This window comes from Onychostruthus taczanowskii, unplaced genomic scaffold, assembly GCF_017590055.1.
Source record: "Onychostruthus taczanowskii isolate IOZ18803 unplaced genomic scaffold, ASM1759005v1 scaffold33, whole genome shotgun sequence".
Taxonomy (NCBI): domain Eukaryota; kingdom Metazoa; phylum Chordata; class Aves; order Passeriformes; family Passeridae; genus Onychostruthus; species Onychostruthus taczanowskii.
This window is the reverse complement of record NW_024500683.1, coordinates 6,575,049-6,599,087: the sequence shown is the minus strand read 5'-3', so window position 1 is coordinate 6,599,087 and position 24,039 is coordinate 6,575,049. Positions and strand designations below refer to the sequence as shown.

At 36.4% G+C, this 24,039-nt stretch overlaps 1 protein-coding gene across 1 annotated transcript in view; it reads right to left on the bottom strand.

The window, feature by feature from the left end:
- Positions 1-24,039, bottom strand: part of KHDRBS2 (KH RNA binding domain containing, signal transduction associated 2) — a 254,207-nt gene that overhangs the window by 127,917 nt on the left and 102,251 nt on the right. The gene's annotated exons all lie outside the window — the stretch shown is intronic.

Sequence of the window (24,039 nt, the reverse complement as noted above, 5' to 3'; positions counted from 1 at the left end):
TTTTCTTTGGTACTCCTTTTCTGTTCCTACCTAATTTTTTTCAGAGGTATCTAATATCTGTCAGAGGTAATTTTTAGCCTTACTTAAGAAGTACCTCTGAAGACAACATGTCATTAGTTTCAAAATGTTCTAATGAAACAGACAGGCATGAAATTTAAGAAACATCTCCTGCGTGTGTTTTCAGACAGCCCTATAGGGCCGAAATCCACCTGCAGCCCTTGGAGGGACCTCACATTGGAGGGGGGAGAGTGTTTTAGGAGTCCTCCTACTAAGGAGGAAGGAACAACAGAGGGAACAGGTGAAGAACTGATCATGACTCCCATTCCCCATCCCACTCCTGCCACTGGGGGAAAGAGGAAGAGAATTCTGAAGTGAAGTTGAGCCCAAGAAGAAAGATGAGTGTGTTTTTAAAATCTAGTTTTTGTATCTCACTATCCTACTCTGATTTGACTGGTAATTAATTAAACTAATCTCCCCAAGTCAAGCCTGTTTTGCTCATAACAGTAGCTGCTTAGTGATCTCTGCCTTTCCTTATCCCAACCCAGGAATCTTTTGTTGTATTTTCTCTTCCCTGTCCAGCTGAGGGTCAACCCTGCCAACACAATACTGTATAGACTAAGGTAATGGATGAGGTGGACAATGGGTGGGCAAGAGTTTCTGTGGACAATACAACTTTCCTTCTCTTCACACAAATATACAGTGAGGAACTGCTCCCTCATTAAAAAAACCAAAAGTGCTACAAAAATAATTTTAAATAATTTTAAGAATGACAACTTTGTGCTTATGAGTATGCCTTCTGAATTTTCCTCTTCTCAAAAAGTGTGTAATTTTAGGCACAATCATTTCACTCAGACTCACTCACCACTGGCCAGCAGTAGTACCAAGAAAATGTACAGATTATTCTAATTAAGTTACCCAATAATGCTAACAATTAGTCATTTAAATCACTGCTGTTTAATAACTGAATGTAATTTTTCTGATAAAACTGTAAAACACAGGAGATTTATGGATAGAGCAACCACAGGCTAAGCACGCCTGATACTGGTTAAAAAAATATGAAAATAATTAGAAAAAAATATTCTCCATGCCCTATTTCTTTTGGCACAAAAATGCAAGAAAATTAGTCTGTGTAGTTAGTGCCAAGCTGGATAGATTTGAATGCTACTTCCAAAATGAGGTATGGAGTTTATGACAACCATCTGCTAAGCTCTCTATCTAATCCTGCCCAAGTAAAATTAAAATATTGATCAAAATAGTTTCTTTGCAATACTGGAAAATTTAACAGTAGATTTGTTACCTACACTTGAATATTACAACATCTGCCTTCTCTTTATAAACTGTAGGTGATAAAACAAGACTTTTGTACACGTAAGATCAAATCTACCCTTTTCCTTTCAGTTTTCTAAAATACTGAAAGCTACAGACACCAAAACTGAGAGGAAGACAGAGTTAGCTCTAAAATTGTAACTACAATCCTGACCTTTTTTTGGTTTATCTGATCTTGAAAGCAACAAAACTTCACAAGTTTTCTTTTCTTTTTTCCAAAGTTTTCTTGAGCACAAGCTCTTCTTTCGGCAATAATTCACAACCTATGAAGGCTTCAATCTTCTGCTTGATTTCTGAACTCCAGATCCACTGCAGTGCTGTGAGAGGCTCTGCATTATACATCACACATGCTCAGTACACATTTACAGCATCAGGTGTCTCATAAAATGTACCTGTTGGTGTTGATGTCTTCAAAATGCAAGAAGAGCAAACCACAAAAGAAGAAACACCACAGCTGAAGCCACAGCTTCCCTGCTGGAGCTTTGCCCTGGGAGCTGAGATCCCCTTGGTCGATGGAATTCAGAACCAATTTTCTAGATATGTGTGTGAACCAACAGTCCATATACCAGGAGATGAGCAGAACATTATGGAGGAGTGAAGGCACATACCGCTCTTTCTGTTCTGCTACTACAACCTGCAGGTAGGAATTTAATATCCCCTAAGATGAGGACTATTCTCTGAATATGTGTTTTAATCTCAGGATTTAATGTTTAGCAACGTTAACTAAAGTTAATTCTTGTCCTTATCAATTAGAATTTATTGAAATTCCTTGACAAGAGAATTCCTGTACTTTGGTTTGTGCTTTAATGATTTTTTATATATTTATATTCAGTAATGAGGCCAGAGTGGAACAATCAGCCTACCAAAATTCCTGGCTTGATCATCTTGTTAGAGCTTCTTTCTCTTTTAATTTGGGGAATATTTTCAGTTTTTCTAAGCTTGAAATTCAGCAAGTAGAATAATGAAATACCCATCTGTATTTCTGGACTACTATACAACTCTCACAGGTCTCTAAGAGCAGCTGGGGGTGAAGCTCTCCCAGAGTGGCACAGCTACAGAAGGCAAGTATGAGTTAATATCTGTCTTTCTAAAATGATAAAAAAGAAGTTAGATTTCTTTTAATTTTGACTAAGTAGTTTAATAAAAATGAATATGGTTAATGAATTAAAATGTATTTAAGAATTGCCAGAGAATAGAGTGAAGTTACTCACTGACAAGAGAGAACTGCATATCCCTACAGTTCACCCTCACAATTACTGGACTCAGCATTCCCCAAGGGATTTCACAGCTGCCAAGAATGTTGTGACAACACTGTAAATAAAAAGTTTTGAATGACTACCGTATGTTCTCCTCTAGTCTTAAATGCAAGATTTAATAATTTTATATTAAGATAAAATTGCTAAAAGAAATATTAATATATATTTAGAAAAGTACACAATAAATATTGAAAAGGATAAGACTAAGGTTTACAAAAATAAATAATTTGACCACGCATATCCTGAATAAGGAACTGTAATACAACAGATCTCATCCCATCACTTCCCACAGCCCCATGCAAGTACAGACAGCAGTCAATTAAGCTAGCAAGAGTGAGGATGGACAGGTGAAAGAAAATATTTTACTCAACAGGTAGGGAATTTCTGCAACTTTTTTTCACAGAAACACACAGAGGCACATAGTATCTGTGGATTAAAAATGGGATAAGGTCATAAACAATTTGGAGTTGTCATTACTAAGTCTCTGCTGAACTCTGGACTGGCTTATTTCTTCAGGATGCTGACAAAAATTCAAAACAGTACTGTTGGTAACAGAGCATAGCAATTTCTTTTAACTTGCATTTCTTTTGCTACTTCAATGTAACAGCATTTTCACAAGCTGCAGACAAAAACAATACAGTAAATTAATTATCTGTAATTTGGATTTTACCATATACTATCTTTATAGTTCTTTTACAAGGCACACAGATTGTTTTCAAAAGAACAGTCAGCACTGGCCTGGGGAGAGAGAATACCTGCATTACGCTTCCATCATTAAATCCCACAAAGTTATAATTGGCATGTTTGCATGCTGAGTGTTTTCCTATTGATGGCACTATTCAAAGGAAAAAAATTCAGAGCAATTAAAATCAGGAGAAACTCCAGCTTTCTAGGAAGCTTTTCTTTTTGAGTTCTGGAACTCTCTATCATGCCTTCAGTAGTTTCCATTTCAAGCATAATGCATCATCCTTCAAAGGCTTTTCTACTACTTCCCTTGAATTTTTTGAAATGAGCTCAATTATTAGGAACACTGATGTGCTCTAACAGCCTACGTAGCAATGAGAAGAAAGAAAAAGTTGCAAAACCCACATTACTACAATTTTCCATATGAACAAAAGTAAAATTTGCATTTGCCTTGAACAGAAATAGCAATTAAGAAATGAAATTCACCATTGGGGTTTTTTAATTGATAAATTACGTGTTCACAGCTAAAAGAAACATTTCTATTTTAAGTAGCCTTGCACAAATTACTTGCAGAAACTATGTCTAAAAGGATATGGGTACCTAGCCAGCTTAATTCCTGAAATTCTGGCTTTGCAGTTTTTGGTATTTACACTTTCAAGCATTGTCATCAATATAACTACACAACACATTCAGTTAACAGAAAATTAAGTAAAACCTATTTTACTTCATTTTTCTTCTAAATATACAAAGGCAAATATGAGCTGAACATTGATTCCTCACTTCTGACTATGATACATGTCAAATCCATAATCCTTGACCAAAATGTGCTGATTTCCACTTTGGAATTTTTACATTACCCAGGGTCTGAGGAACTGAAAAACTTAAGCAAATCTTGAGAGCTAGCAAACCTCAAGAACAAACATGAATGAAAATACTTTATCTCATCTTGACGAGAGAGACAAGAGTGTGATTCAGCTGTTTTCTACTTATGTGACAGTGCTGAAGGACTACTCTAAAGAATTATTATTTTTTTAATATTGCCTTACTCAATAGATTCCAAGCACATCTAACAGAAAAGTCTCAGCATAAAAGACAGAAAATGAAAACTTCATTGTGACAGAAAAATTTTTCACTTGGGAAACATTTTCAGGTTTTTTTATTCCCAGCCGGCTTGAGAATATTGTAACTTATCAGAAACCTCTTATGATACCATTTATTCTTCATGTTTTTAATATCTCTCACAGTAAAAACTGTGAAACCAATCAAGCTACTGACATTTTCTTTCCACTTTCTCTACAGCTTTTATCTGATTTAAACATAAATAGAGATACCTAAGCCATCCAGAAAATATTAAAAAGGCTTTTCTTTTCTTTTTTTGTGAGTCTGTGTAACTCTTGGTTGTTTTGGTCATCCATTTTGCACAATAACATCCCTTTGTTGTATGTGATGTTTTTAATATTTTAGAATTTAACTTTTCCTGTGTTAGTGTGGGGATTATTCCTTGTGTCTGGGGCTCTTGATATTGACTCCTCTCACCTTGGTAATGGACAGATTACCATAAAAGAAGATGCTAAAAAAGGTAAATTCAAAAAGTGGAATGATGAGAGTTGCTGAAAGAAGTAGAGCTCGCTCAGGCATCCATGAGAGCTCCTTCCACCAGGCAAGGCTCCTCCTACCTATCGCACACATCTGGAATGAAAGTCGAGGGTGCTTTGTCCTGAGATGATTTTGGAAACCTGGTTGTTGTGAACAACATATGAATGACATAAGTGATTATGAACACCCACTATGAAAACTTCTGCATCACAGAAAACTCTGTCTATGCATACGTATCACATGCTGGCACATTTAGGTCGTACCTCTGCCAAATCAGGGAGCAGGATGAATTCCTGCAGTATCCTGTTCACAGCTGAAGACCAAGTTTGCTTGATTTTAAGCTGTGTTGAGTAAGTAAGTGAAGGTAACAAGTCATACAAGGCTCCAGAAAGGGTCTGAACATTTTTTGACAAGGAAGTGTAAGGGAGTTCAGGCAAATAATTTACGATGTCACAAGGCACAGAAAACATCTGGGTGCAGAATTCTATTCAGATACTTTATTCCTGATTTACAACACATGTACAGAAGAACTTTGCTCTCTACCTTCTCTAACTGATTCACTTCTATCTCCTTTCCTAATTGCTCCTGTGTAGTCAAGGTCTGAGATTCTTGGATGGAAATCATTATAACCTTATTAGTTACTAGACTCAGCTACATAACATCACAAAGGCAACTCTACTCACAGTATAATTAATAAAATGAATGAGCTATCTTAGGCTTTTAACTTCAAGTGCTCTCCTCCACCTCCCAGCAACTTCTATCATCTTGTTTAATTTATGTGATGTGAAGTATCAGGGTCAAGCACAACTTGGAGGCAACTCAGTTTCATGCTTATTATTAGCAGGTCACAGACGCAGGAGCACAGACACAGAGAAGTCAACAAACAAAATCTTTCCTTGAAGCAACCACCAAAGTCACTAAGTGCTGAACATAATCTGAATGTGTTTTGTGTGGCATAGACCATACCTTTTCAGATACATTCTGTGCATAACTCTGTGTCCCAATAGATTAAAAAATCTGGCTCCACACCTCAGCTCACGAGACACTGTAAAGATCTTTTGAGATCAAGAACAATGGAAGATTTCACTGGTCAAAGTACTAACTCATGGCTGCGTCACACCTCAATGAAATCTTCAGCCCAAAACAGGACACACAAACTCCTTTGTTGCCTTTCTTTATTGATAACACTTTCTTGGCAAGTCCTGCAGAAATTACTTATTTCAGTAGCTCAACTGACCTTTAAGTCTGCACCTACTAGTAGGAAAACCGAGATCTGGACATTCACTACCTGAGAATGCTACCCATGAAACATAATTTTTTGAAAATTATTTAAGTAACAAAATGAAAATGATCCTTTATTAATGAAGACTGCACTAGTACACTTCACTTAATCAGGACACAGATAATTAGGAAATCTGGTTAATTAGGACTTTTCCTAGGAAGCTGAATTAAACCAAATGAGTTTTGACTGGCAAGGGACAATGGTTAATTGGGATGATAATTCCACTTAATTGGTATGCCTGCAGGCAGTTAAGTGGTCTGTGAGGCTCAGAGGCTAATAACAGCCATTCTTTCCTCAAAAAACCTGTGCCTGTCCAAAATCAGTAAGCCAAAATGGTTTAAAGCCCCCATGTACACATTAAGCATCACTCAAAAGTTCTCTCTATTCAAGAGGTCATCATCATACAACTTCTAAGGAAATTGGAAGTACTAAATTTTCCCCAAATACAAGAAAGAAAATAAAGGACCTAAATTTTTTCCTTGGTGCTTGGAACTTTACTGTTGAAGTTCCTCCACTATAAAAGCTCCAAGGGCACAGTCCCACACCCTTGGTCTCAGTTTCCTGTTCAGTTCCTTTCTCAGTGCACTGGCTCCTGTGTTTGGGATCCTTCCAGCCACCAGCCCCTGTCCTACCCAGCACACTTCTGTACCTGACTCAAGTGCCTTGACTATTTGGATCATAAGGCAGCATAATGAATTTATTACTATTACACAATGGTATTTGGGACAGCTAAAATGCACAAAATGGAATGTTCATCTCCAAAGTTAAAGTTCTGCTTTTCCTTGAGAAAAATAGTATTTTGAGGCTCCCTTGACTGAGAAATGAATTCTCATACAGCTTTAAGACATCTTTACAATCTGTACTCCTTCAACTGATAATTTGTTTTTTGTTTCAAAGTTTCTGACACATCGATGTTACAGCTACAATAGCCTCATTTATTTAAGAAAATAGGTGAAAAAATTTTCTTATCATTTTTCCCTGACTATATCAGAGCAGAACGCTTTATTTAAAGTAAAAAAAAAATAAATATATATATATATATATTTCCTGGAGCTTGGGAACTAACAATGGGAAGTCAGAGAGAAAAACAGTAGAGAAAATCACCAAATATCTGATGCACTGCAATGTGCATGTATCAAAATGAAGAAAGTAATGCAATTGTACAGAGTAAATGTTCAATATTTAATCAGACTCTAGTTAAACAGATAATCTTTAATTTGATTCACTAATAACCCAGAGCTGATACAAAATCTTACAATACCGACATCTGTACACATCCCTGTACATGAAGGGAGATACTATTTTTAAAATATTCATTTAATTTGGACAATTCTGTATTGACCAGCCATGATCAAGATGTTTTCTACATCTCTTTGGTAAATGCAGTCCTACAGTTTGAGTCAATGTATTAGTATGCCGTTATCTGGCTCTGCCAGCTCAAGCTCTAAGTATTTTTAAAAAGGATTCATATATACTGTGATGGAGTTTGAGGGGACATGTATGTGGGGACAGATTTACATTTGCTTTCCTATAAAGTACCTAATTTCTTTGCAAGCAGGGAGGAAATAGGAATCTTTTCTGAACTCCAGGGACACAAACTTGATGAAAAAGAAACGTCATAAGCAGCACTCTCAGATATTTCCTGAGGATATAATCTCCAGATCAAGCTTTCTAACTGAAAAAGAGACTGTTCAGTTGTTCAGTAATTTATACTTATGGTCTTACAATGTTTAAATTCAACTAGCAATTGTACAAAAGGAAAATATACCTAAGAAAACCCTATTAAAGCAACAAGAAAAATGGGTGCTTTTTATTAAAATACATGCTTCATGGCAATATCAAGCTCCATCTTTTCTAACTTAACCTTGAAGAAAATAAATTACTACACTGATTTTAATTCAACAAGTAACTAAAATATTCAACAACTCCACTAAAATATCTCAGCCCTAAGATACCTAAAGCCTGGCAGGTGATCTTGTCTCCATCTGCAGATCTATTCTTTATAATGTTGACAGCTCCTCTGAGCATGATTAGAGCTCTTCAAAGCATGATGAAATTGTTGTAAAAGAGCCTTCACTTCTGGGCTGTTTACCAGTGCTATGGCATCTGCCCATGGACACGCACCTTTATTTCTTATTCATACACACAAAACTCTTTCCTGCTACACACAGCTCATGGCAAAGATCCAACGCAAATGACAGCAAGTCTTGGGTTTCTCTGCAACATGATCCCATGGTCTCAGTCTGTTAACACTGTTACTGGAGGAATTTGTACCCAGTGGAACTCTGCACTTAACCAACTGCAACAGAAGTTTTGGTATGATCCTAGGTAAAAATGCCATTTAGTTATTTGCCTTCTTCTCCAGTTTAACTTCCCACACACTACAAGTATTATCAGGTAGCTTAACACTGCATTATATTGCTTAGAATTCCCTAATTTTCTTATGGTTTTCCCCAGACTCAACAAAGAAGTCAGAATTACTGTTGCAAAAATGCAGTAAGACTTCACTGAGAAGTAAACGACTACAGAAGGTTTGGGCAAGAATAAATATATACAAAAACACAACAGAGACAACCAGTGAACTCCTGAGAAGACCTTGTAATCAAACTGTCATTCCCAGGAGCAGGAGTCCCAGCTGAAGCAGTCCCAGCAGTCTCACAAAGTCAGGCACACTAACTCACAAGAAAGTTCATCTCTTGTTCTCTAAAACCATTTAATATTGATATATATAGAAAGAAACAAAAAATTCAATTTAGTATCTTTTTCTGTGAGTCATCTGATATTTTGTACTTTTCACTGAGTAAAAATTCAAGTGGGAAATCCAAGCTTAGCTAGCCTGTCAATCTCTGCAAAATTAAAGTTATTAATATTTTATCAAAAGTGTGAGCATGCTGTAATAACTAATCATAATTTCTCTTTGAAATAAAGAATGTGCACATCAATATATTAATGGCAATGTGTAATTTTTACATGGCATTTACCAGTTATTGCATATATCCTCCTAAAAATGCTTCTATCACATTTAAAATGAAAAATACAGAAATGAATAATATTAAAATTTTTTTCGTACACTTTGGAATTAATTTTTCATAACTAAAATAATATAAATATTTATGGTACTCTTAATTAATCTTAATAGCTACTTTCCCTGAAAACGTAAATTTCAGGAAAAATTCATGGCATCTAAATTTCTTATAGATGCTGCAACCATGGATAGTATCTTTCCACCGTTATTCATAAGTTTTTTGGTAGTTCATTTAAATTAATTTTCACTGTCTATTCCCCTTGGTTTTCTTTACCTTTCCCATTCTAATGTTTTTATTTTCTCCATTCTTTTCTCCTTTATATGTGGTCTCATCAACAGATGGGACAAACACCAGCTTAGAGGAGCTAAGAGAGAACTCACTGGTAGGATCTAGGAACTGGCACACTATGTAAAATGGGCAGAAAAGATTCTTTTTTAAGCACTATCTCACGGGGGATGATGAGATAGGAAGATGATAATTTACTGCAAGGACAAATGCTCACAGGACAAGAATCAGGTTCTTGGAATTAGAGCGTTATTCACTCAAAGGATGGAGTATTGGTGTGCATGTGTCACAGACCATTTTAACTGCACAAGAAAACAAAATATTCCTCCTGCTCTTACTACATAGGGAGAAAAATATGTATAACGGGACTGACTTTCTCTTGGGGATATCTGCATAACATGTAACTGCAAAAAAACTATACTGTTGCTAAAAGAGGCCAGGTTGTATTTGCTGTTGAGGAGGATCTTACAGGCTACCCTCATAACTCAAATGCAAGAGACATTAAAAAAGCGGCACTGGGCAATAGGATATTTTGGTTAAATGCATCTTTCAAACAAAAACAATGTAAAAAGACAGTAAGAAGGATGTACAAGTATTTTCTCTTAATGTGGGTGACTGATTATGAAAGCAAAACACCTGAGTGAAATGAGAGTTAACAGTACAATTAAGGGCAACTTGGTAATACAGTATGATTACTCCCTTCAATTCTCCTCTATCCCGTTCAAAAAAATAGGCCAGGGGTATGTTTCTAGATGAAATTGTAAAGGTTGTTACAGAAAACAGTGGGACAGACATTTAACTCATGTTCTTATTCTGTATTTGCACTGAAAATGGAGGTTTTTGTAGATAGGAACATTTACCTCTCTAATAGAATAGAACATGAGACAATTTCCACAGTATGTTATCATTTCCAGATCAGGCACCTCACCTGAACTTTTTTATCAGTTAATGGCTAGATTTAAACCCTATAATAAATCACCAGGGATATACTGAATGATTTGCAAACTGGTATTGTGGTATAGTTTTTCTGGGGGGTTTTTTGAGGGCTATAAAATTGCAGAGCAATGACCTCAGAAATTGCTTTTTGGCTCAACAATATTAAATATTCTTAGTAACTATTTGGACAATTATATCAAATAATTTTTTATTGTACCGCTTTTTAAACTAGTGGGTGGTAAAAATGTGAGGGCTAGATTACTGTCACAGATTTATGCGGCTCTTCTGACAACAGGGTCAGGATTCAAGAGTTGAGAGGGCAGTCAAATAGGAAAAGAAGAAAGAAGGTCTTGTGAAATGAGGCTTATTAACAATACTCTATTTACCAAAGAACACGTTTGAGGAAACATCTGATTCCTTTGACACTCTCTCTCTGGAGTCCCTCTTTCCACTAGCTGGAAAGAGGAGGAGGTGCTTTTAATGTGGGAAAGACACAGAACTACCAACTAAATCCTGAATATAGGAGCAAAAAACACCAGCTTGGAAAACAGACCAAGTTTCCTACCAGTGAGGATAACTAAAGCTAAGCAGGCAGATGATGAACTCCAGACCATCTGAAGCACTTGAAGTGAGATTTGATATCTTTCCAAAACACATATTTAATATAGTTTTTAGGAGAAATACTACCGCCTGTGTGGGCTGTGACTCAAAAGAAATAGTCAAACTTCCATTTTTAGAATCTGTGAATTTACAAGTTCTCTCTTGATTTTCTCTTTGCAAGTTCTGTGGAAACAGAACTGCTTAGATTATTCCGTCATGCTCCATACATACCTAAAGAAGATGTGCACAAGTTGCTTAGAAGGGTCAAGAAGCTTTTCTGACCCCAATACAATACTGGGTAGATGCATTCTTTCCTATCCTTGTAACTAGTTTCCCTAGAAATACTTGTGAGCCACAAGAAACCTGCTATTCCTTACAGACAGTACACCAATCAGTTTATGCCAGTAGAGAAAAACCTTTCAGGTGCATTACATAATGCTTTTTCCCTGTACACAGCACGAAAACTGCCAGGTTTTGTAAGAAAAAGGGATTTTCCTACCTTCCTGATTCTCAGTCTCTAACCAGAATGGTTGGAAATACTGATTTTTCCATTCATAAAAGTCCTCAGCTGCTCATTCAGGTAGTTTTCCTCACCTGCTCTGGGTGCCAGGCAGTGTCAGAGCAATTGCGCAGAGCAGCTAGATAACCTAAGAGCAGGATGCACAACTAACTGGTCTTAGTGCAAGGGTAGCTGGAAGAAATCTAACAGGCCAACATTATAGAATAATAGACCACATTGTATTATAGCACTATACTTCCTAGTAAGTACAGAGATATGTATCATTATAAGAAACTCAATATGTACACTAAAATAATATACCATAATGTACACAACATTAACATAGATTCTCTGCTCCTGCTGGCCTTAAACTACATAAAATCACTTCTAGCCCAGAAATTATTAAAGAGCTGAAGTACAAGTTGAGATTTAATTGATATACCATATAAATAGCCTTCAATTATGGCTGGATACAGTAACTAAAAAAAAAACAGACTAGGGTTCAGCAGAAAATGAGATGCTTTCAGATTTTGTTTGTTTCTGATTTTAATATTAAGGATATGAGTCAGCTGTTAGTTTTAAATGTGACAAAGAAGAAATTATTTTTAAGTGATATTGCAATACATGATTGCACTACAAAACGAAACAGGCTTTTGCAATCCAGCAGAAAGTATGATTTCTGACCATGCAAAAAATTGAGCTCTGAGTGATTAACCACATGAAAGATATCCTTAAACATACTGCAACATATTCACACTGTTTGGGAGACAGATGGAGATGGAAAACCCCCATTCTTGTGCAGATATGCAATAGCGTATCAGGGACTCATCCCGTTGTATGACATGAATCACCCACTGTACCACACAATATGTGGTAGTCAAGCAGACTGTCAGGATTCCCATTCCCAGCACAATTTTTTTTTTCAGAGCATTCTATCACCTCTGTCTTGAACTGCACCTGCCTTCTGTCTGGTATGCAAACTCCTACTCTGGATGCAGCTCATTTTACAGACTCACATAAATCTATTAAGTGCTTTTCAAAGTAAAATACAAGTGTAGACCAGCCAATAGCCAAGGCACAATCTGTTTTTCTGATGTGTTTATAGGCAGAAAAGAAATCTCAATCCAAAATCAGAGCAAAATCCTTGTTTAATTTAGCACTGATTTGTAACTGATCAGTTTAGGAGTAATGACAGGGAAGAGATAACAGTTGTTCATCCTGTGATTTACCATGAAGTTACACATGCAATTCCCTTTTTTGACATTGAGGAAATTTTCTTAGCCATTCTGAGATAATAGCTCTGGTTTCCCAAACCCACTGTAACTACAGTTATTTTACAGCTCTTGGTTGCTTTTCTCTGTCTGTTTTAACTCAGTGGCCCATGAGTGTTTGGCACCTAAGGAAATCCTATAGGCCAAGGACTCATGACTAAATTTAAACAACTCAGGAATATGTCCTTAGAACAAGGTGTTATTTGTTCACTTCCTCAAAAGTAATAATGATGTAAATCAAATAATTCAAACAACTAAGAGCTATCAAATCTTACTCTTAGAAGTGACCTTTTGGTTTTTTTTCCCCCTGTAATGTTCTCCCTGACCTTCTGAAGCCCATATTGGTTGGAAAAAACATCAGCTTTTGCCTGTGTTTTTGATGGTTGTCCCACTGACAGCTCTTGGACAGTATACATCTATTCAGCGTGTCTAATCAGAATATTAGAGCCCAGGTTTAACTACTGTTCAGTGTCTTATTTCTGCATTTTAACAGCCTTTATAGAAGTAAATCAACAATCAAAGGAAAATTCAAAGGATTTTCCATCGTTTTCTGCTCCTTCTTGTACTTGTTCTCCTCAGGCTTAACTCCATGGTAAGTATTCATTATAAACAGAAACACTGAGTATGTACCTCAATCAGAAATAGCCGCAGATCCTGCTGAGCTTGTCTGCTTTTAAGAATTTCTCACTTCCTCCAATCTGGCTCAAAAAACTGATTTTTCAACAGCACTGTAACTAAGCTGTTACTCACTGGGTCATTCACAAGTTATGCCAACATGGAAATAACACAGCAGTTGAGTTGATACCCAACAGACACAAACCTTGTTCTAGCATGTCAAAAGGAGAAAGCTCAAATGTCTTTCTGTGTTTAGTAAGTGAAAAAAGAAACCACATGCATCAGAGTTTTCCAACAGCTGAGAGAAAATGCAAGCAAGGAGGCAGGCAGTAATTGTACTCAAGTAATTTAAATATTCAACATGAGTTATTTCTTCTTAAGCAGGCTTTTGTTGGCTCTTGTGTATATCCTCAGCATTCCCCTCTGAATGAGGTGCTGTCCCTACTAGCTCCTGATATCCTGTGCCACCACTCCCAACTGCATCCCATTTACAGCCTTGGGATTGCCTTACTCCTCTGTCTGCACAATAACCTTAGGTCAGTTCTGAACAAACCTGATCACTAATCTCTAGAGTCATCATGTGACTCTTCAGAAAGATAATGCCTTGTATAGACTTTCTTTCAAAAAAGACTCATGTACCTATGAGAATTTTCTTCTGTTTTAATCCAAGTCACAAACAGTTTCCCTTTGCAGTCAATGACATAAGGGCAGCTCTGGAATGCCTCCTCTCCTGTTAAAAGCATTTCCCAGCTTCACACAGCTTATCTGAAGATTTTGTCTCTCACCTTGATGTTTCCAAAGTGAAGTGTGTAAACTCAGAAGGCAGGCAGGTTATAAAATGCATCCTAATTATCAGCATTTTTTGTATGCTGGTGTAAGTGAGCTGATGGCTGGGAATGTACTTTGAGATAACCTCTCTCACACAGAAGTCTCTTAATCTGCTAAATGGCTACAGCTTTTGCTACAGGGTCTAACTATTGCACCACCTGTGTAGGTCTCACCCAAAAGACCCTGCTGTGCTAGAATGAAATAATCTACTATTGAGATGCAAATCTCCATCTTCAAAATTTGATAGCACAAAGCAGGTTTGACAGACAAAGAAATTTCACACTTCAACTCCCTAAGAAAATTGCTACAGACATATATATTTAGACAAATGTTCCTATTAAGAATATTTGAGCCCCGTCACATCATAAATATGGATAGATATTTAATGGAATTTAATGTCACTAACACAGTTTTGTCAACAAACTCACTGAACCAGAACTGAGATTTGTTGAGTCATTTTTCATCGTGACATAAGAATACCAAAGTATTGGTTAGTTTATTTTCTCTTTTTTTTTTTTAAATAAGCTGCAAACTTTCCCAGCTATTCAGTGAAGGACTCCTGCAAGGCTGGTCATGGCAAAATCACTGCACAATCATGCTGCTACTGCAAGTTTTTCTTTCCCTGGCTACATTTTTATTCCACTGCTTGTCATTCCAACACAACTAACTTTTGGCTCACTGGTCCACTCCAGCTGTATCTGACAGGTATCTTGTACTCCTAAAACAGTCAATCCTTCCCAAATTCATGGAAGTGGTCCTCCACACTGTGAGGAAGATATTGTACATGCCCACATAAAGTAAGCAAAAAAACCCCAAAAACACCAAAGAAAAAAGTGGTGACTGCCTGGTATTCATAAAATCTTCAGACTGAGAATGCTCCCCCTACCTGAGCAACCAAAATCCAAACATGAAACACAAAGCATGAGAAACAGGCCACTAGAAAGCTGTACTGCTGCTCTTAGCCCAGTGCAAAATGACTCTTCTCTACATTCCTGACTTTTTTCTAAAATTAACAGTACTATAGTAGCAACTGCAAAGTATTCCATCATTTTTGTAAAATGCAAGTATACCAAGTATATGTACAAATATGTATACTTTATTTTTCCAGTTACATAACCAATATTTATGGAAACATCCTGCCTGAACATTCTGCATCATTAATGACTGATAATGCTACCATCTCCAGGGATTGAAGTATGCATATTTTTAGGATTCCTTTTATTTTTACTATGTTCATTGAACTCATTTGTATTATCACTGCATTGCTGGCAAATACTTCCTTCACAACTCTTCAATTAAATACAGAATTTTTATTTTGTAAACTTGATTGTCATTAATCTGTCTTTTGCATCTTTCCTGGTTTTTACACAGTCATTGTTCGTGAGTTTTTTGCCATCCCTTCATTGCTTGGATTGAACCAAAACCATATGAAACTAAACTTGTGTTCTTTTTAACGTTGAAAGTTGTTTCCATAGTCAACCACCAGTCTTTCCTTCTCAGCTTAATATTTAAATTTATTTTTTCTTTTAAAAATCTCCTGTCAATGAAGTTTTGTCATATTATTCCTTGCCATTAGAAGACTTAAAATCTCTCAAAACATCAATATATACAAATATATATATATACACAAATGTATATCCTTTATTTACTAAACCCTCATGTTTGCACATGCTGAGTGTATACAGGCAACTCTTACCATCTTGGAGAAGTACATTCTACGGATGAATGTATCTTTATCCTCCATGCAGATTATTTCTGAACAAGTTTATGTCATATAACTTAGCACACAGCAGCTGAGACATCCATTTTCAAACATCTCAATCCATGGAGACAAAAACTCTCATCTGCCAGACCAAAAGCTGTCAAACGCTAAAACAGAGCACGTTGTTGATTAGGAATTCTCTCTTGGTTAAAGGAGAAAGAATATTAAAAATAGTTGGACCATTATTGCAATTTGCTGGTTTCTGACGGGACGAATTTATTGAGTGATTAAAAAATCTAGTCTGCTCATCGTATTTATAAATGTTATTAAAAATCTTGAATAGTGAAGTGATAGTATTTCAATAAATTATTCAAAGCAATAAAATCTAAAGGTTATTGTGCAGAATTGCTGGAAGGTTTCATTATACTCTATTACTAGAAATAAAACTAGCAGAAAAAAATTAGTGATGACAAATGCAAAGTAATGCTATGAAAATAATTAAACTGAAGTATTGATAAGCATCAAAATACTGAAAGTAAAGAGCTCCTTATTATTTATTATCATTCAAGAAAGATGCCCTGGATTTTTTTACAAATGCCATTTAAAAAACAGCAAAACAGTGCAAGCAGGATGAATGGTGAATAACACTAGAAAAATCCCCAACACTGAACCACAAAACAACAGAAGATCCATTACTGGACTTCTTCTGGACTACCAAGATGAGCTACTCTCTGCCATCCTGGTCATCCCAGCCCAACAGAAAAATTAAAGAGGTAAGATAAGGATGAGAGAGAAAGATAGTCAGAATTATGTAATGGAAAACCAGAGCTACTTCTGCTTCTTTGCAATAAAAGTTGGAAGCTAGAAGAGAAACAAATCCAGAACAACAAAGGAGTGAGGATTGGTGTGAAATTATCTTCTGCTTTGAACCATGCATGAAGATGAAGGCACTTAAAAACTTTTAAGAAACTCCTTTAAAACTAACAAGAGGAAGTGGAATTTAGGGTTTTCTTTTGGTTTTTACACTCAGTGTGTAACTGAACTGTCAAACTCATTGCAATCTTAAGTTTTTCTGAGGCTAAAAGCCTAACTAAGGTTCAAAAACAAGCCTTTAACGAACTCAGGGAAGTAAAAGCTACCACAGGGTATAAGGCATGATGGTCTTGGATGCAGCCTTGAAAAGACTGAATTTTTGGTTACTGAAAGCTGAAAGAACACAACTGAAGTAAGATTACTCTGCATTTTTGATTTTCTTTCAGGTTTTCCTAAGTCATCATAACTCAACATCCTCAGAATTGACTACACTGACTTTTGCTGCATTAAAAAAATATATTTACTAATACCACCATAACCTTTTTTCTTCCTTTTGTTTTTAAAAATAAAGAAAGAATACCAAAACAACCCCCAACACACCGTACGATCTGCAGTATGGTTTTCAATGTGAATAATAGCACAAATGTTTTTTATTGATTTAAGTGTAGTTTCACAAATGAATTAAACCTTAAAAATCCCATTGTCACTTTGCTGATATATGTTAAACACAGAGATAAGTAACCTGAAAGTTAAAGTAACCTGGTAAAGCCAATAACCAATTCCTAGAATGAGCCAAAATAAGTAACTCATATTTCTTTCTTTCAGTCTTATTTTTTTAACCAGATATCGTCTTTTTCTTTCTTCTTATTGACTCTGGGGGAAAGATAAGATACTAATATATGCGATGGGAGCACATAAAAACATCTTGCACATTTTTTTTTTTTCATCATGATTACAATGTAATTCCTTGCATGCAAACCACTTATTTTAATTATACTTTCTGTGCCTTCTTTTATACATAGCCACATGGAATTTTATTTTCAAACCACAAAGCTGCAGACTCTTCACTGGGTCAAACAAACAACCTTTATTGTTGAGTTGACTGACCAAATTTGTACTCACATACAGAACTTTAAATGAAATACCACATGTGCAGGAGGGTCTGGTGGTCTTGCTAAGGTGAACAGTCTTATGTACAATACCACAGCAAATTTCTTGCTACCTATTACAGACCAGCAATTAAGAAACCAGTAGCAATACTGTGGGATTTAATTTTTTCTTAATTAATTTTATCACCTGCACTGAAATAATTTCTTCTGATTTGCCACTGGTGAAAAACCTGCCCTAAGAAAAGGAAGGAGCAAGACAAGCCTAAAATTGCTGATGAATATAGACTCACTAAGCAAGTTATAAGTATCTCTTTAAACTACTGCCACGTCTCAAGAGCATGCTCAGTTTAATGGTCAGTGTGAAATCCCTGCTCAGGTTCGTGGCTCTGGTTCATCTGAAAGGGCTGGCTCTGACAGCAAGGCTGAGCCTCTTACATTGATTCCTTCGTGTGTCAGAGAGATCACCAAGGAATTGCTTTCACAGGCTGAATAAGCCTTGGAATATCTAAAGAGGTCTTAATCCACTCACAGTGGGAGTATCAACCCTTAAACCACACGAGATATGGCAAAGTATCTCAACTGCTTTGAAGCAGCTGGGAGCTAAGCCTAGGAAAAAGATCCTGTTAGTCTGGCATGTCAACACATGACCCACTCTTCATTACACAAATATGAAAACATTTGATTAATTATGTGCTCTTTGTATTGCTATTCATTTTATAGCTTTACAGCAGAAAGAATCAGTAGTCCATACTGTTTATCAATAACTATATTAAAAAAATTAATTCAGTTGACAAATAATGGAGTGTAATTTTCAACTTAAAAATTGAAATATTTTTGGTGTACATCTCCAAACCTAAACATTCACTTTGAGGGGAAAATTTAGGATTATTTTCATGAAGCTTAAAATAAGTGGTTTAAACAACACAAGTGCTGCTCAATTAGCCAATATTCATTATTAGGAAAAACTTCAGCATCTCTGAAAAGTCAAGAACCACAGTCCACAAGTTGTGATGACTCTCTTGAGTATACAGATGTTTGAATGTATTGATAATAATTTGATTTGTTAAGAAATGTTTAGGAAAAAATGCTGTGAAGAGCTAAAGTGCTATGACATTTTAGGCTTTGACAGAATCTCTGAATTTTATTTCCTTGATTATCAAAACTTGTGTGTGAAATTGCCAGAGATGTTGCACACTGGGATAAACAGAACCCAGCACAGCTAAAACAGCTGCTAAATTTTTTCCTTAGCACAGTTTTAAAATAATTACTGTACTGATTATTTATTATTGCAAGTATTTTTGAAGAATGTGCAAGTGTAAATTATTTACTTTGACAGGCATAAAAGATGAGTTTTAGAGATGCAGCTCTGCTGCTGCTCAGCATCTTATTTAGGGAAATATTTTGCCTGTTGAGGTTCTTTGAAAGAGGAAAAAAAAGACTGGCATCCCCCCACCCACACTATAGCTTATCTAGAAACAAAGACAAGATTACAAAACCATGGAGTATGAAATGGTGTGTAAACAGAGATTTCATATTATACTGTAGCACAGAAGAAATTCAGATGGCTAATAAAAAATGTGCAAAATAAATGTCAATATACCTAAAACTCACAGAATTGTTACATGTGCTATATGTACACAGATTATTTGTAACTTTGGTTTGTATTAGATAGTTCCTACATTTACAATAAATGTATGTTTGAGGTAAAATAATTTCTTTTTGCAATATTAGACAGAGAAAGACCTTCAAGGAAGTAAACTTTACTTTAAGATCTTTTAATTGTGCCCACTGAAACAAACTGGCCGCAAAGTTAGTTTTCAATTTCCCACAGATCTCAATTTTTTCATAAATAGCTATGACATAAATAACTTCCAGTGCGATATTAGTAAACTTTAATTTCACTGAAAGGCTCTTCTTCCTCAGTGATTTTTCACTTTAATTAGCTGGATCAGTGAGAACAGATAATATTCTTACATGATTGGTAAGAAAATTGTTTTAATCAATGGTATAGAGCAAGGTGAGATAAAAGGATTGAAGCTAAACAGTCAGTAAGATATTTGAGCACTTACAAGGAAGTCTGGAAGACATTGTACCCTGAATTAAAAACAACATAAAACTCTGCATTCACTTGTTGCCTCACTACAGTGATTTCTAATAACAGAATCTGATCTGATCTGATAAACACCCACAGAAAACTGTACAGGCAGATGATCACCAGACATTGCCCATCAACTGGACTGCATTACATGACCGTGTGTTTATTCCCAGCCCTTGAGTGGTGCCAATAAGCCACAATTTAAACCAGATACAAGTGGCTAGGATAATGTATGCAAATATATTGGACAGCAGTTTCTAAAGTGGTAATTGGTTCAATTTCTGATCCTCTGACCGCACAGTTGTAAACAATCTTTTTAAAGTGGTCATGTCACCGCAGCTGCAATCTGCCCTCGACATAATAGCTCCCTATTACAGAGCACTCACACGTAAAATGAATGATCAGTATCTGTTTCTCTCATTCTCCCAAGGGATGCTAACCATGTCAAATAAAAATGCTTTGCTTAAAGGGATAAAAATGTGAATCAGAAAAAAGATTTTGCCTTTTTGTTAGAAAGCAGAGAACTCCTAAGGACAGTATACCTCCTTACGACATGGGAATTAAGAGTTTGTTCAGAAAATATATTTGCATGTTTGGATATAAATCAAAATTATACAGTGCTATATAACAGAAGTGATGCAGAATTTCATTGGGCAGTAATAGTGAAAAAACTTGACTGCATTTAATAGCCATGAACCTTTAAAAATCAGCAGATTTGAAAGCTTGAAAAGCTTCTAGTCTCTCCTCCCCTTGCCCTGCTCCCCAGTCTGCCCTTCTAGTTTATTGACCCTGCATCCCATTCTGCGGCACTGAGCTCTAACATCAGCCTTAGGTTCCTCACACAGACCTAGGTCCCTAGCAGTTTAGGATCAGAAGTACTTGGCTGTCAGATACCCATGGATTTTATAAAATCCGTGTTGGTCACAAAGGTGAAGCTGAAAAGCATCTCCTCCTCCTAGGCATCACTATTGTTTGCATTTTCCACATAGCTAATACTGGATAATTTCTAATATGTTAGCATCAGTTCCAAATGTGATTGCTAATGTAAAACTTTGACTTGGGGAACACATTCTGGTTTTCATTTTTACTAGGTTGACAGAAAAATAATGGAGCAGACAGTTGTGTTTCAAGACTCTGAGATTAATCCTACCTACTTAATCATGGGACTTCTGATTTGTCATATTCTATTATATGTAAATTTTTCTACTAAGTAAACATCAACCAAAAATGGAGTGCAGTATCCAGCTAGTAATTGGATATGACACCCCACAAAGACTTAATTTTGCATAAAACCCACAAAGAACTAGCAGTCAGTTACAGAATAAATATTATCAACCAGTTAGCAATGTCCTGCTGGCAGCACCCACACAGACCTCAAACCATTTGCAAAATGGAAGCTGCAGACAGCAAAGGAAGCAGCTTGGCTTTGGAAATGTGTCAGCTGCCAAGAGCTGCAGGCACTGGGATTCAGTCGCGCACTGGAACGCCCGCTGGAAGGAGCCCAATGTACCAACTGAGATCGAGCTGCAGCCTTGAAATGTGTTAACTTGTGGGACAGACAGTGGTTTCTAACTCTGGTTTGAAGACACAATCTTCACTACTAAAAATATAGATACCTGTTATTGAGTAAGGTTGAAAGTAAAAAAGAAGTAATCACATTTAAATCAAAAGTAGTTGTTAATGAAAATTTTGATTCAGTTAATAAATGTTCAATTTTTTTTCTCAGTCCTGTTCTACATTTATCTCTTTTCTCTTATTATGTTTTCTGGGCATTTATCTTAAAATTCAGTCTCATTAAAACTTCTGAAGAAAGTATAAAAACATTATTCCATTCCATTGTCATGATCAGTGTAATTTCTGAGGGCAATATTTCATGTAATCTTCAGAAAATTCATAAGCAATGTGAAAACTCATTTGACTAGTTTATTACATCCTTGATTTGGTATAAATAAAACTGTTCTATTCTACTGTTTTATCCTTGTCATGCAATCCCAATATTCATTGCTGCAACAAATTAAGTCTTATAAACAACAAAGCATGATAAAACAAACTCAAGAGATGCTGCAAATAGGGAACAAAAAGGAAATTATCTAGTGCAATCTTTCTGTGTGAAAAACCGTTGAAACATGTTGCAGCCAGTCAGTTAATAATTGCTTTGTAAATCTGAAACGAAGCAGAGGGGATAAAACTAATAAACAAGTCATAAAGTACAATTTTTACTTGTTTGGAGTGATTATGATTCCCTGGAGGAAAGAGGGGCACAAAAAGGCTGGTTAGTGTTCAAGGATCACCTCTGCCATGCTCAGGAATGAGCATCACAATGAAGAGGAAGTCAGGAGAAAATGAGAGGAGGCTTATATGGATGAACAGGGAGCTCATGAATAAACTCAAAAAGGAAGCCAACAGAGGGTGAACACAGGAACAGGTAGCCTGGAAGGAATACAGAAATTGTCCAAGCAGCCAGGGATCATGTTAGGAAAGCTGACAGAAGCCCTGACAGAATTAAAATTGGCCAGGGCAATGGGAAAAGTACGTCAGTGCTAAAGGGAAGCCTAGGGAAAATGTGGGCCCTCTCCAGAGCAAACCAGAAGACCTGGCTACCCAGGACTGGGAGACGGCTGCGGCCATCAACAACTTCTTTGCCTTGGTCTTCATGGACAAGTGCTCCAGCCACACTGCCCAGGTCACAGAAGGCAGAGGTGGGGACTGGGGGAATGAAGAATTGCCCACTATAGGAGAGGATCAGGCTTGAGAATATGTAAGGAACACAAAGGTGCACAAGTCCACAGGGGCTAATGAGATGCATCTGCTAGTGCTGAGGGAACAGGCTGAGGAAGCGGCTAAACCACTTCCCATCGCATGTGAGAAGTCATGTCAGTCCACTGAAGCTCCCACTGCCTGGAAAAGGGGAAAAGTAACCCCTGCTTACAAAAAGAGAAATAAGGAAGACACAGGAAACCACAGCTTTTTCAGCCTCACCTCAGGTCAGAAAGATCATGGAAACAAATCCTCCTGGAAATTTTGCAAAGACACGTGAAACGAGGAGGTGAATGGTGACAGCTAATTTGGCTTCACTAAGGGCAAATCATGCCTGACAAATCTGGTGGCCTTCTGTAACAGGGTCTATTACTGCCACTGTCAACCATGTTCAAAATCTCATAACAAAGAACCCATTTTTGTATTTCCTCCAGTGTAGCTATTATACTTGTGGCTGAAAACACATATAATCCTTACAAATAAATGTGTCACACAAAATATATGCTTGCACAGATGCTGAATATTACAACAAATTTTAGTACTACTCCGAAAACACACGGTTCTCTCTCCCGTATTCACCCAGGCTGAACAGAACACATGATGGATGTTAAAAATCCAGATGCCATCTTCATGAACCATGCTAGAATGCAGGAGCTCTTTTCCAGAATGAAAAGGACATAAGAAGGTAACTTTAAACAGAAACCTCTTACAGAAACAAACTGAAGTTTTAGAAAGTCATGAACAACTGGAAATAGTGTTACCCAAATGACAAAGACTGGAATATTTTGTAAATGGCCCTGTTATCATTTTAAGCTATAACATAACAGACTTTTCAGGAACATGTTACTTAATGATGAATTTTCTTCCAGTGTAATGGCTTGGCAGATCTTCACCATTAGGTTGCAGCCAAAATGTCATTCCATGACATGCTGCCAGCATTACAATATTGACCTAATTTGTCCCTTCTTTTTTATGTTCAACATAAACTCAGAAATCATGAAAAAGAAAATGGTTTCTTGTCTCATAGTTATTTCAAAGAATTCTAAATGGTATTTTATTACCAGTGTTCCCAAACTGGAAGCATTCATAAGGAGATCAGAAGGAAAAATTAGAAAGACAGATTTAACTTGTTTAAAATGTAGCTCATTTCTGGGCACTTGATGCCAACAAGCATTTTATTTAAAAGAAATATTCAGATGTTTCTTTTTAACAATCTTAAGCTACTTAGTGTTCTTAAAAAAGAAAAAAAAAGTTTATTTGCGCTTAAAAATTTAACATTTAAATAGTCTACTTCAATATTTTACTTGTAACATATTCCTTTTTTCCCACATCAAGAAGCACAAAGAAAAAAAGGTGTTG